At 37.0% G+C, this 15,304-nt stretch overlaps 1 non-coding gene across 1 annotated transcript; it reads right to left on the bottom strand.

Annotated features, from left to right (window-relative positions):
- Positions 1 to 7,139: 7,139 nt before the first annotated feature.
- LOC128294554 (small nucleolar RNA R71) lies at positions 7,140 to 7,244 on the bottom strand. The gene has a single exon (XR_008284864.1). It is a non-coding gene; the product is annotated as a small nucleolar RNA R71 (small nucleolar RNA).
- Between the last annotated feature and the right edge of the window lie 8,060 nt (positions 7,245 to 15,304).

The following is a 15,304-nucleotide window of genomic DNA, read 5'->3' as shown; positions in this document are numbered from 1 at the left end:
TTGAAACCAGAAATGAATTGTGTGTTTGAATCAAAATGAACAAAATGAATAGAAATAGAGAAATGGAAAACATTCAAAAATAGTTATGGTTTTCTTCTAAATTAAGAAATGGAATCATTTGGAAATGAATGTGGTTTTCTCAAAATGAAAATGATAAATGATAAATGATAAATGATTCATTTGCAAATGTACATGGATTAATAAGAAATGATAGAAAGAATGAGTTTATTTTTTTGAGCTATTTTAAAGACTAAAAATGAAAATATACCATTCGGTCATAGTGAACATTTTTAGTGGTGAAATAATAACATATTTTCTCGAAATTTTACAAGGGGTAAAATCGTCATAATTTTACCTGGGTAAAATTGGAATGATAAAATCATTTAATATAAATATATTGAAGTTTATTTTTGGAAATAGAAAAACAAAATTTGGTTGGATAAAATTACAAAGTACTAGGTCGAAAAGTCTAGTAACACCCCAAACCTCGCATAGAAGTTTAGACCGAATCTGAAATGCTACATTGATCACCGGAGTGATCGAAGGAAAATTTTACAAAAACAATCTGTTTATAACTTAGGAACATTTATTCATTATCAAGTAAAAACCAAATAATAGCAGTGAAATTTAAAACTCGAAAAGAATTAGATTTGTGGAGAAACTCAAAGCAATTAAATGTTTAAAATCCCTTCTGTAAAGATACCAGAAATAAATCATGAAACTGAAAATGGTACTGCGGTACTGTAAATCTTTATAGTTCAAACCAAATATATATAATAAAGCTAGAAAACACAAAATGACTTCCCAATTTGTTGAAACTATCTGAGAGCTTCGCGTACTGAGTCCATCAACAGAATCCAGAACTGTACCTGAAAGGGGAACAGAAGAGGGGGTGAGCTACACGAGCTCAGTGTGAGACAAAACCGACTGACTACAAGATCAAAAACAGAAAGCAGTTCAAAAGTGTAACATATTTACAGAGCTATACAAACACAGTTGGTACATTTTAAACGAACGTACCGACAGATAGCAGCATTTAAAGCATACTAAGACCACACTTAGTTACACAATCACAAATACTATTCAGTCTAGTAACAAAACTCTCAATAGTCATTAGTTCCCGTTCAGTCAGTCAGATAAAATCAGGGTTTAACAATTTCATGGTGTCATAAATACCTTTTAGTTGAACCGTACAACAGACAGCCGCACTCACAAAACAGTCAATATGATGCATATGAATGCAGTTGAGTTAAAGAAAACCCACCCATTCAACCAACACACCTCTCCATCCCCTATCATTCCTCAATAGAGCTATTAAGCTCATCCAACCAATCACTCTATGTCGGACCTCGAAAAGTTATCCAACCCTACACTCCATATGAAGTCATCCCAAGTTTCCCGGTACAATGACCATCAACATTGTCCACGACCCTCAGGGTATTGAGACCGCCCACGACCCTCTGGGTATTGGGGCTAACAGTATGTAGATAAACTGGCATTCACGTATGTTACGTAGCAAAACTAGCATATAAGCTGCACTGTGCAATGCGATATCCACGGTACAGGCATGCAGTATGAACTGCCAGATCAGATAGTGGCATGTAGCGTAGCTAATGTACATGCGGTACAGTGGAATGCGGTAATCCGTTATACTGATAGATTGCAGTAAGACTGCCAATTCTATTAATGGTACGTAGCGTAGCTAATGTACATGCGGTACAGTGCAATGCAATAATCTATTATATTGTTATCAGTAAAGTCCACGACCCTCAGGGTATTAAGACTAGTAACCAGCAGATCAGTTGCCAGTTCAGTTCAGTCAATCTTCCTTCTCTTCAAAATCCCACCCAAAACACTTTATGCACATGAATGTGTGTATGCAGCCAAATGTACAGAACGAAATAACAATTTCAAATAATCATTCAAAAGCAATCACTCACATCCAGTCAGTCAGTTACAGAATTAGGTATGTGCACACTCATAACTCGAATTCAGTATTAAGCTTATCACACAACCAACCACAAATACACACACATCAAGCTTAGATTAGAATCATAATTACCCTCAGTAAAGCTCAATCGAGAGTCAGAACACACAAAGTTATGATTACACTTAAAATTTACCTAAAATCATTATTTGGCGAGAGAGGGTCACACGCCTGTGTGCTCCGGCCGTCTGGAGCAAACCAGGTCGTGTGGGGGTCCAAACACCCGTGTGAATGGTAGCACATGGCTCTGTGACAGAGGCACATGCCTATGTGAAGCAAGGATATGGCCATGTGAACAGGACATGTAACTCACTGTCCAATTTCACTAAAATAGGGTGTATGGTAGACACAACCGTGTAAGGATCTCACAAGCCCTTGTGCCTACCAGACAAGGCCGTGTGTCCTGAAACACGCGCCTGTTTGGGATCCCAAAATCTCCACATCAATCACACGGCCATGTGGCTAGGCCGTGTCACACCAAAGCTCAGAATCCCTAATTCCCAAACCCACACGTCCGTGTGCCCAAGGGACACAGCCATGTGAATTCTGAAAAAATCCCCAAATTGGCCACATCACCGTGTGGCACCCAATTTGGCCTTGAAACCTTAGTTCCCAAGTCCACACGGCCGTGTGCCCCAGCACACACCAGTGTGACCACTAGGGAGGTCACGAAACCACCCTAAAATAGCCCTAAAAACACCGTTTTAGCCACCAGATTCGTCCCCAACTTTAGTAATATCGAAGACACATTAGAAATTGGAGTATTTCACTCACTTTTAGCCTTCAGAAAATCCAAAACCAAAGAGTTGGAACACACAAAAAATAGATCAAATCGCGCATCTGGGAAAAATAAAATAGTGTAGAGAAGGTTCGAGCCCCACACCTGTTTTTGACGACTGATAAGCGAAATTCTTCGAAGTATGCGTAGCAAAACCGTTTACCAAAAGAAAGAATAAAAATCAATGAAGGAGCAAAAAGAAGAAAAACTAAAGGGAAAAAGAAGAAGAGAAGCACGTCCAAAAAAAATAAAATAAAATAAAATAAAAATAATAACAATAACAATAAATAATTAATAAAAGGAATATTAAATTAAAACAAAACAAAATAAATTTGTAACACCTCTAACCCGTATCCGTCGCCAGAATGGGGTTACGAGGCATTATGAAAAGACATAGTTTTCAAACATTCACTGATTTATACAAGTCATGTTCACATTACAAAAATCAAATGACCAATTAATTATTAAACTTACTTTATAAATTGTGAAACAAAATACAATTCATATCTCAAGTCATGTATAATATGCTTTTAAATATAAATACATATGTAGAGGTAACTAAACATAATCAAATAAAGCTTTAAGGCAAGTCATAAATTCGGTTTGATAAATAACCATCACATAAGAGATGCAACATGTCTCATCGAACTCAAACATATTTCAACATTTTATCTTAAATCAATTTCAGCCACAAATAACAACATAATACCATAAACATGCATAATTCGTATAACCTCAGTCTATCATTAAATCACAAATATCAATTTCTGCACAAGCTTTATATATAACCGATTAAAAAAAAACATTTACATAATTTATTAGTCAATCACTTATGCATCTTTATTACAATTCAACATGGCCAAACATGCTTCTTACTCATATAAACATTGTGCGTATTTACCCTAAATTTGAAAACCACACTTAACATTTAATTGCATATAAAACAATTGACTAAAATATTCATGGGACATTTTTATTACCTATTACATTTCATAACCGAATTTCATTACTAAAACCATGAACACATCCAAGAGATTTCATCACCGAATTACCCAAAACTAAGTTCATTAAACATGACAACTAGAAACATAAAAGACTAAGACTAAACATGGTGATCAAATGCACATATACACTATATATATATATATATATATATATATAACACATCCAAAGCAATCAAACATATTTACGATTTATTTCTTCATACCTCATCCAAAATCATTAACTAACATTAATATACGAACACATAACATAAATTATAATCATTCATGGCACATAGCATAATAATCAAAATGGATGCCAAAACCGAATTCAAGCAAAATAGTTAACCTATTTTCGCATGGCTAATAAACCTACATTTCCAAAAATTGAACTTTACTAAACACACACACTCTAGCCTATACATGCCATAGTTCGAGTTCAAATATTTAAATATCGAAGCTGTAGATAGTGTGATGAACTTTACTGACGATTCTCGAGCTCGTAACTAAAATCTGAAATCTATAAAATAGAGTAAACGAAAACACAAAGAGTAAGCTAACTTAGCTTAGTAAGCCTTAAGCAAATTAAACAATTAATGCATGATAACATCTCAATACTAAATCATTTCAATTAAATAAATCCACTTATGCATTTGTAATCACATATAATTCCAAGCTTTTAATTCCATATATATATAACATATACTTTTATAAAACAATTTCTCCTTAGTCGAATGCTTATATAATCAAAATAATTAATTATCATCCAGCTTTCAAAATCAACATGTCAATATATAACCAAATGTATATACACTCATATACACAAGCTCAAAAGTCATAATATAACATCATGTACATGAACCATCCATATGGTCGAATAGACATGGTCTTGTATACATATATTCAAAGACCAAATCCATAATATTCATATCATTCGATCATAGAACCGAATACACATACCATAATCACATATATAGTTCATTTGCATCACACATGATTTGTAACAAATTATCAAGTTACTTACTTACCTTATTTTAAGTAGGTAACAAGTTAATTCATACATGGCCATTTAGCTCGTTTAATGTATTCAAATACCACATCAGCATGAAGTCTTTTAGGCATAAACTTATAAATAATCATCGGCATAAAGCATGCTAGGCCTAAGGCTGTATCACACACCAGCACAAGGCCTGCTAGACTCAAAGTCTGATTTTATACACCAGCAACAAGCCTGCTAGGCATCAAGCCCGAATAAATTCACCAGCACAAGGCTTGCTAGGCTCAAAGCCCAAATATTTGATAAACCGTAATTTATATATATTTTTACCCCATGCTTAACGCATTTTATGCATGATTTTTCCTCAGAATTGGTGAATTTAATGCTCCTAATGCCTTAATTTCATGTTTTATACTAAGGTGAGCATAGGAGAGCAAAAGGAATGAGAAACGAGCCAAAAACTGAGAAAATGGGCCAAAGTACGAAACCAACACGGCCTGGACTTCCTCAAACAGGAAGACCACACGGCCATGTCAATTTGGCAGAATCGAAGCACGACTCACATGGGTAGACCACACGCCCATGCCTATTTAACAAGCTTGACCACGGCCTGAAGTAATCACACATGGGCGTGTCCCTGCTGAGTCCAAGTTGAGTCCAATTCGAAAAAAGGCTACTTTTAAGTGCTTTTAGACATTCTAAACCCTATAAATACGCCCTAAAAAAATAGGAAAAGGGGCCACAGAGAGAAGGAGGTAGAGAACTGCTCAAGGGAAGCCGATTGATCTATCTTAGAAGCTGGAGTCACCATCAAGACTGAAGATCTCTCCTCAATTTCCCTTCAGGTGTTTTGGGTTTTCTTTATGTTTTGTATTCATTATTCTTTTGAGATGTTTTCCTTTTTAGTTATGAACTAAATCCCCTAAATACCTAAGGGGGATGAAACCTAAGACGAATCTTGTTATTATTTTCTGAATTGTATAATAAATATTTAACTTGTTCTTAATTATGTGTTCTTAATTCTTGTTTTGATATCGCAGGATACCGATTCAAGATAAGCAATTATTTAGAGGAGGAATAGACCCTGTCTAAGAGTACATTTGTCATAATTAAGCGGAGTTGATTGCGCGTCTAGACATAGGGTGACAAGATTTTGCTAGATTAGGGTGAAACCTAATAATGGGATCCATAGATCGAGTTAATGCAACCATAGGGTGTTAATTAGAGAAAAGTCTCAATTATTCAATCTAAGGATTAGACGTTATTAGTCCTGAATAGGGATAATAACATAACTTAGAGATCTCTACGGGACAAGTTAAATGAATACATCGTCCGATTCGGAGTCAGAATAACAAGTAAAGTCTAGGTGGATTTTTCCTTAGGTATTGTCTCAATCAATCGAGTTTTCTAAAAGTCATTCCCCAATTCTATTTTCTGTGATTTCTTAGTTTAGTTAATTAGTTAGTTAAAATAAACGCCATTATTTTTAGGCTAGATAATAAAGAGACAGTCATTACTAGTACTTTTAGTTCCTTTGGGTTTGACAATCTGGTCTTGCTAAAACTATACTACTGTTCGATAGGTACATTTGCCTTCATCGTGATAATAGTTAGTTTCAAAAACGATTCATTATAAATTTATAAAACTTATCACACAAAATCACGATCAAGTTTTTGGCGCCATTGCCGGGGAACTAAGATATTAGGAACGCTCAATTTTTATTACTTTAGCCATTTATTTTTCTTGCAATTTAATTTTAATTTTGATTTTAATATTATTTATTAATTTACTTTTTCTTTCTCTTGGCAGGTTTTTATAATTTATGACTAGAAGAAACCAGTCAGGACCACTACTTTTTGACAAATAAATCGATCGCACAGTTCGCAGAAACTAAAGAGAAATAAGGCGAAGCTTAAAATACACAGAGAACGAGCAAGAGGACGATACTCAATCCCAACCGAAGAGATGGCTGAAAACCAAGACAATCAGCTACCTCCTGCAATTGCGGTCAATCAAAATCCTGCTCTACGCACTATGTATGATTATGCTAAACCTTCTTTAATAGGAACTGAATCAAGCATAGTTAGACCTGCTGTAGCTGCAAATACTTTTGAACTAAAACCTAACACTATCCAAATGATACAACAATTTGTTTAGTTTGATGGTTTGCAGGATGAGGATCCCGACGCTCACTTAGCAAACCTTTTGGAACTATGCGATACATTTAAAATTAATGGTGTTTCTGATGATGCCATTTGTTTTCGGTTATTCCCTTTTTCATTGAGGAACAAAGCTAAATAGTGGTTGAACTTGTTACCACGAGGGTCAATTACTACTTGGGAACAAATGACCAAAAATGTTTTTACTAAAATATTTTCCGCCGGCTAAAACGACTAAATTATGTAATTATATCTCTTCGTTTGTGCAGATGGACTTAGAAACTCTTTACGATGCATGGGAGAGATACAATGACCTACTGCTAAGGTGCCCTCACCATGGATTACCTCTATGGTTGCAAGTTCAAACATTCTACAATAGTGTGAACCCCTCGACAAGACGGATGATTGACGCAGCAGTCGGGGGAACCATCAATAACAAAACACCTGAAGAGGCTTACGAATTTATTGAAGAGATGTCACTGAATAACTAAAATAGTAGGCGTTTATAACGTCGATTCGGTTACTATACTGTCTCCACCACTATAAATTGAGATGAAACATCAATCAAAAGGTCTTTAGAGGGTTGTAACGAGGCTTGGTTAGGAGCTTTAGCCACAAGCTGAAAGAAAGGGTTAGAATCAAGATTGAATTGAAAAACTGCCTAACTAGAAAAATGACTAGTCAACAATTGCGTACAACAGAGCTTTTTTCTCAGAATATAGAATTTAGCTTTCTTAGCTCAGAAGGTCACTACTACTAATATGTATACATTTTTTTAAGAACAAGTCAAATAACAAAATAGAATAAAACATAGCTAAGCAATTATTTCAAACTCAAATCTCGACAAAAATAAGGATCAAATTAATTTAGGGGATTTCAACAATAATGATTTATGGGTTTATCTTGAGGGTAATACAAGAAATGGCTTGTTAGCTCAACGGGGTTTACTAAGGGTTAATCGTGGAGGTAGGCTTTTCATGGCATGAGTGGGTTAATCCTAAGTGCCTTTCTCATTTTGACATATCAAATCAAATAGTGTGGTCTTGACATGCATAATCAAGCAAGTTCTAGAATAACAGTTCAATACTGACGCACTCATAATGAAAGTGAGCATGAAAGAATTAATAGATGCTCTTGAAGGCTTAAGATCTCACAAAAATTATGGCTTTTTGATGTTTAAACTTGTGAATTCCAACTCAGGATAATACCTAACCTTGGAGAAACAACCTAAACTTTTAAATTCTTAAAAATCAACTTATAATGCTTAATTCTCTAATGTCTTAAGTTTAAATAATCAATGCATGAATGCCTATGTTTTAATTTAAGATATAACAATAAAAATCATAAAGCAATCAAAATTTATCCTAAACATGATATGAGAGCTTTTCAAGAAAACAAGGCAATCATTCAGGGATTTTTCTGATATAAAAATGAATACCCCCTACACTTAAGATGTACATTGCTTGTAATGTACAAAGATAGATCTATAGAAGAGAATATAAAAATAAGATAGAGAGAGAAGTGAAACTTCCTGAGTGATGAATGAATTTCCTTGAACTGGAGGTTTGGAGAATAATCGGCTTGGGGGTGGAAGAGGATACTCCGACGGTGGTAGAGGTTCATTAGTCCATAAGTCCTACGCCAAAAGAATATTATATCTGAAGTTGGTTATGGTCGTGGTCGAGTAGGACATGGCAGTCGTGGAGAACCTTTCCCATTGGAGTTTTGAGTCCCTGAGTAATAGTGAGCTTTGGAGCTCTTTATAACTGTGATAGAATCAGGAACTCCTTTAGGAAATATATAAGGAAGGGTAAGTACTCAATATGAATTAGCCAAAATTAAAAATTGTAAAATAATAATTATAAGTCCTAATAAAAATATGGTGAAAGAAAAATAAAAAGTAGTCTTAAAATAAAATAAAAGTAAAAACATAAAATAATAAATAAAAGTTTTTAAACATCTTCATCGCTAAATGGTTCGCGAGGTGGGGGTGGCAATGAGATGTGGAAGTGCTAAAAAATCTGGTGTAGTGTAGCATCAATGTGATCAAAGTGCTAAAAATATTGCTGCTCGAATCGAGTTAAGTGCTCAGAGATGTTAGTGTATGAAGCCGCTGCATGAACTGGATGAAAGGGTGTAGTGGCTGAGATGGTGGGTCCTCGTGACATGGAGGGACATCGTCAGTAATGTCCTCAAGGGCCTCCTCCTCAATAGATTGGGAGAGACAATATTGGGGAGGGTAGGTTCCTCGGTGCTTTTCGATCATTCTCATGCCTAGCATGCTTGAGATGCCGTGTGAAGACATCTGGCCAATGAGGGTCAAGGATGATTCTTGAGCCGCGGTGTTGAGGAGCCTGAAGTGTCAAGCCAACCGAGTAACATAGGGGCCAATGGAGATGACCCCCTTCCTATGCCGCTCCATCTGGTGCTGAATGGCGAGGACAATGAAATAAGCAAAGTCTATGATGTGCCTATGCGACATACATCATAGAAAGTAGGCGTCGTGAGTGTTGACGACGCCAGTGCTCTCTCACCTTCCTGTTATCGTGTGAGCCAAAATAGCGTGTAGGTACCTCAGGGATGGAGGGAGAGCTGATGCCTTGGAGAGGCTAGGATTGTAGGTGGTCGAACCTGGTATTAGTGCGTCCTAGCACCATGAAGGAGAACGATGGATATAGCGGTTGAGAGCATGTAAGTCATTCTCCTCCTTGAACTCCTCCGTATATAAGCGCAGTGCAGTACCGAATTCTGGGATGCTTAGCTGGCGGGCTAATCCACCTAGGCAAAATTGGACAGTGCTAGGATCATCGTAGTTCGTCATTACGGTCTGGAGATGAAATGTTGAGCATAGTTCCATCATGAGTTCGAGATATGTTGGCTCGATGATCCCAAACAAAATCTCCCAAGGGCCGGTGGTTAAAAGGGCTCGAATCGCATCAGCCAACTGAACTTGTTCTACTGCAGCCCAGTCGATGTAGCGGCCCGCAATCAAAGGTCGGGCCCAGAGTATTTGGAAAAGTTCTTCTTGGGCCCGATGGGGAATCGCAGGAAAGGGTGACGAACTTCTACGGTAGGACTCGAGGAAAATGACGCTCCCTTCCTTTTCTTTGAAGTAGGGACAGTGGCCTTTTTACTACGTGAAGATGACATTGTATACCTGCAATATAAAAAAATAATAGTAGGTAAACGAATTTGAAAAGGAAAAAGCCATGAATTTGAGCAAACAATTTTAGCCAAAACTACTAATACTAACCAAACTCAGCCAAAATAATCAATTTGATAGCATAATTTCGTGACATTAGCATGGTAATAGCATGAGAATGAGCATAGTAATGGCATGGGTATGACAATAGAATGAGGCTTTCCTAACAACTCGATTCAATCATGAAATGTTATGATAAATAACCTAAGAATGCAAATTAAATGATAGCATAATGAGCAAAATGAAAGTAAAATGAGAAAAATGAAGATTACTTTGATAATAAGCATTAGAAATAAGTAAAATAGAAGTGAAAAGAGTAAACAAACGCTAACGGAGAGAGATTGAGTGCCAAAAATAGAGTGGGAAGTGGCACACGAGCGTGGCAAGGAGGCCGTGTGGGCTTGCAGCAGCTAGGGTTAGGGTTTTTGGGTGAAGAAGAAATGAATAGTGCAACCTATTTATAGATTTTGGGGTACACAGCCATGGAACACGCCCGTGTTCCCCAATTTTTGCCCGTGTGATTTGCGAATTTTAAATTTGGGCGCGTTTGACAATTGGCCCACGCTTGTATTGTGATAGCCCAAAATTGACCCTAGTCGGGATGTGGTTTCGGGACCACAAAATCGAGGCATAAAAATAATTTAAAAATTTATTTTGATGCCTATGATATATGTTAATTTGTGTATGACATTTTGATGTTTCGATTTAGTGTTATAAAGGCGAATTTCACTAGAAAGGACTTGTGTGAGAAAACTTAGAAATGAGATAGGCAAATGTTGAAGTGGCCTATTGATGCATACTAGGAAATGTTGTCCTTGCATGTCAAATTTCCCAAATTTGACTATAGTGGCCGCCAAGGTGGGTATGATGGGCAAGGAAAACATGTTTCCAACATGTTTGGCTAGTGAGTTATGGATGAAGTAATATAATAAAATTAGCATAAAAATGAACAAAAAAAAAGAAAGATGAGCTTGGATGCCCTTGTTGCCGTGAGTAGAGGAAAAGGGAGGAAAAATTTTTGTTCATCCATTTTCACTTCTTGGCCGAAAATACTAAGGAAAAAGGGGGAGGATTTTTGCTTCATGCTTGGTTTAGAAGAGATCTAGAAGGAGATTTGGCTAAATTTGCATCAAGATTAAGGTATGTATGAGGTTGTGTTAGGAGTTTCATGCATGTTTTGGTTGCTAACTTGATGTGCATGTTAGCCATGGTTCAAATCTTTGTTATGCCATGGAAATGGTATTTGGCCAAAGTTGTCATGGTGATAAAGCCATTGCATGCTAAGTGTGAAGCTTGATGATGATGCATGCAATGATGGATTGTCTACTCTTGAGATTTCTTTGTAGCCATCTTGAGTAAGACTTTGAGTTTTCTTTTTGTTTAACCATGATTGAAGTGGAAAGGGGCATGATTGTGATATATTCGGCTATGATGCATTCATGAGCATGGTTCATGCTTCTTGCATGTTAGTTAAAATTTGTGTTTTGGATGGCTATGGACACCTTGAAATTCGGCCATGCTCATATATGTATATATATGTTTGCACATGATGTTTTGGTTATGAAGTAAGTGATGAATATGTTTGTTTAACGAAGAAGATGTTGAAGAATGTTTGTGAAATTGCAAGCACATTCGGCCTAGCACACATATGAGTGCTTGATGCTATATTATAAGTTTTGAGCTACAATATGCAAAGCATTAACTAGTAAAATACATGCTGTTTTTGTGTGGTATTAAGTGCATAATTGGCCTCAACATGGACATGTATATTCGGCCTTAGGTAGCCTATTGATGGCCTTAGCTTTTCCTTGATGCTCGAATGAATTGTATTGAATTGCTTGATGTAGTATAAAATGTGCATGACCATTGTGTATTCAAGCTAAAGGGTGGCCATATGACCATTTAAACTCCTTGTCATATTCGCCATAAGCTAGCACAATGAGGTTTTAATAAATTGAATTTGTTTGAATTAGCTCAAGAGCTTAGAGGGCCACAATTGGACAAGGGAAGGAAAAAGTGATCGAATAGCCGTAAAAGCCGCTCGACAACATCCGAGGTAAGTCCTCAAGAAGTGACCCTACTTGAATTATGTGAAATGAAATATGGATGTGTATTGATTATTGATTTATGTGTGTATGAGTATTTGAATGATACCCGGCTAAGTCCCGGCGATTATGCTTGTGATTATATTTGCGCTTGAGCCTTAGTAACGAAAATGAAATATGAATGTCTAATGATTATTGATGCATGTGCATGAGCAATTGAATGATATCCGGCTAAGTCCCAAGACGTTATTGCTGGAAATTATATCCGGTTAAGACCAAGGCAATTGTGCTAGTGGCTATATCCGGGCTAAGACCAAGGCATTCGTCGAGTCATTCTATCCGGCTAAGACCAAGGCATTCGTGCACGTGGTTATAACCGGTTGTATTCCGAAGAAGCTTGGGCTGGAGGTGAGTGTTGGTTGCTGTAATAAATTCAATTAGTACGCTCGAAAAGCCCAAAGAATAAGGTACGTTTATATGTGCATTGGGAAGTCGACATGTTTGAGCAACATTCGCTCAATCGACTAACGAATTTCAGCTATTGGATTGGTTGATACTTTGTGAAAGTATATAATGATGAAGTGTGAAGTAAGAATGATTATGGGAATGTGTATTAATGAAATGATGCATTTGGTTATGTGAATGTATTGCTTAAATTAAAGCTGATTTTATTCCTTGAGACTTACTAAGCATAAAAATGCTTACCCCGTTGCTTTGGCTCTCTGTTTTATAGATTTCGCTCGATAGCAATCGGATTCGGGATCAATAAAGTCGAAGTCATCCACACTATCAACGCCTCTATTTTGGTATAAATTTTTGGTTGAACTTTGAAATGGCATGTATAGGACTACCCCTTGTTGGTTTAAATATGCTGTGATGTATATGTACGGCCATGCGAAAATGGCTCGTAAAAGTGAAGTACGAACTTAGACTATTTGCGGTTTGTATATATATATATGGTGTCATGATGTGATTATGGATTGGAAATGGGAATGTTGGTCACATGATCAGCCATTGGTATGGTTAAAATGATCATATGTGAACCTATGTATGGCAAGACTAGTTGGTTCATGGAGACTACAAAATAGGTAAGACCTACCTTAAAACAGATGCTGCCAGCTGCAGTGACGTGAATGTGAAAAATCACCAAAATTTGTAGGAATGGTATTAAATAGTGAATAAGCTATGTAAATTAACCTTGATGAGTCTATTTTCATATGGAAGAAACGAAACGGTCATAGGAGTTGCATGTTAAGAGATATTAAAGCTATTGTGAGACAGGGCCAGAACGGTTTCTGGGTCCCCTGTCGTAACTTTAAAAATTTACTATAAATTATCCAGAAAGAATTAGGGGTCATACCTTATATGTACAGATTCCATTTTGAGTCTAGTTTCATTAGAAACAAACGGTATCAGTATTAAAGCTCTGTACAGAGAGATATTCAAGTTGTAACGCGCGAAGGTCAAAGCAGTCGATCCCTGTAACATGGGTGACTTTAACTAATAAACTGTACCAATTGGCCCAAACAAAAATTCTAGAAATAAATCCATGGATGGATATATGAGTCTAAATTCAGGGAAAATTTACAAAACCAGTTTCCGAGTTTTGAAACTCGAGATATGATTTTTAAGGCGACGGTGACGCAGTTTTCCAGCCTGACTGGAAATGTCAAATTGGTGGGCAAAATATGTGGACTTGGCTTGTTAACCCCTCAAGTCCGACACCGGCGATGGTCTCGGGTTCGGGGTGTTACATTTATTCCTTGGGCGTGTGGATGCACATGGCCGTGTCGCACGGCCGTGTCTGTCTTCGTTCGCTTCTCTCACGCCTGTGTATGTAGGCCCACGCCCGTGTTAATTTAACAGGTTCGACCACTGATAAACGCCAAATTATACATAGCCAAATTATAAACCCGTGTTAATTTCATGTTTTGTACTCAGGAGAGCACCAAGAGTCAAAAGAAGCCAAAAACGAGCTAAAAAGGGACAAAACGGACCAAATCAAGAAGTTCACACGGCCTAAGCCTTGCCACACGGGCTGCTCACAAGCCCGTGTCCTTCGAGGGTGTCGACCAAGGCTCTCACGATTCACATGGCCTGGCCATTGACCCCCATTGCCGTGTGCAATTTACTGGATCGAACACAGCCTGGCAAACACGTCACACGACCGTGGCACACTGGTGTGTCCCTTTTTCAAAGAGTTGTATTTTACACGGAAAAGGGTACTTAGGGAGGAAGAAAGCCAATCCAAAGCCTATATAAACACCCTATGTATGACCTAGAAAGGGGGCCTCTTCCAGAGCTTTTCTAGAATACAGAACTACACGTCAAGAATTACTTGAAGGAAGCCAGATGAACCATCCCAAAAGCAGGAGCTACTCCAAGACTGAAGATCTCTCTCAGAATTCCTTCAGGGGTTTTAGAGTTTTCTTCATGTTTTGTTATTTTTATACTTTTGAGATGTACTCTTATTTTATTATGAACTAAACCCCTTAGATACCTAAGGGGGATAAAACCTATGATGGATCTTGTTACTATTATCTGAACTGTATGATAAATACTTTATTTGTTCTTAATTATGTGTTCTTAATGCTTGAGTTAATATTCTACGTATTAATTCATGATTGGATGTGCTTATGTAGAGGAGCAATAGACCCTGCCTAAGAGTAGATTTGGCATAATTAAGCGGAGTTGATCGAACGCCTAGAAATAGGGTTACAAGATTTTGCTAGATTAGGGTGAAACCTAATATGGGAGTCCATAGAGTGATTTACTGCTTCCCTAGGGGTTTTAATTAAGAAAGAAATTTTAGTTAATTCAACTGAGGGTTAGACGTTATTAGTCTCGAAAGGGATAATAACATAGGTTAGGGAATCTCACGGATCAAGTTAAGTGAATAAATCGTCTGGTTCAGAGTCAGATAACAAGTGAAATTTAAGTGGATTCCTCCTTGGGTGTCGTCTTTATCAATTGCTTTTCTTCAAGCCTTTTTCCAAATTTTATCTTTGCTTCAATTAAATTAGTTAATTAGTTTAGATAATTAGTTTAATAAACAAACCCTTTTATTCTTAGGCTAGATAATAAAAAGATAGTTATTACTGGTACTTTTGGTTCCCTTGGGTACGACATCCCGGTCTTGCCATTACTATACTATTG

This window comes from Gossypium arboreum, chromosome 6, assembly GCF_025698485.1.
Source record: "Gossypium arboreum isolate Shixiya-1 chromosome 6, ASM2569848v2, whole genome shotgun sequence".
NCBI classification, from domain to species: domain Eukaryota; kingdom Viridiplantae; phylum Streptophyta; class Magnoliopsida; order Malvales; family Malvaceae; genus Gossypium; species Gossypium arboreum.
This window is presented reverse-complemented; position numbering and strand designations above follow the sequence as displayed.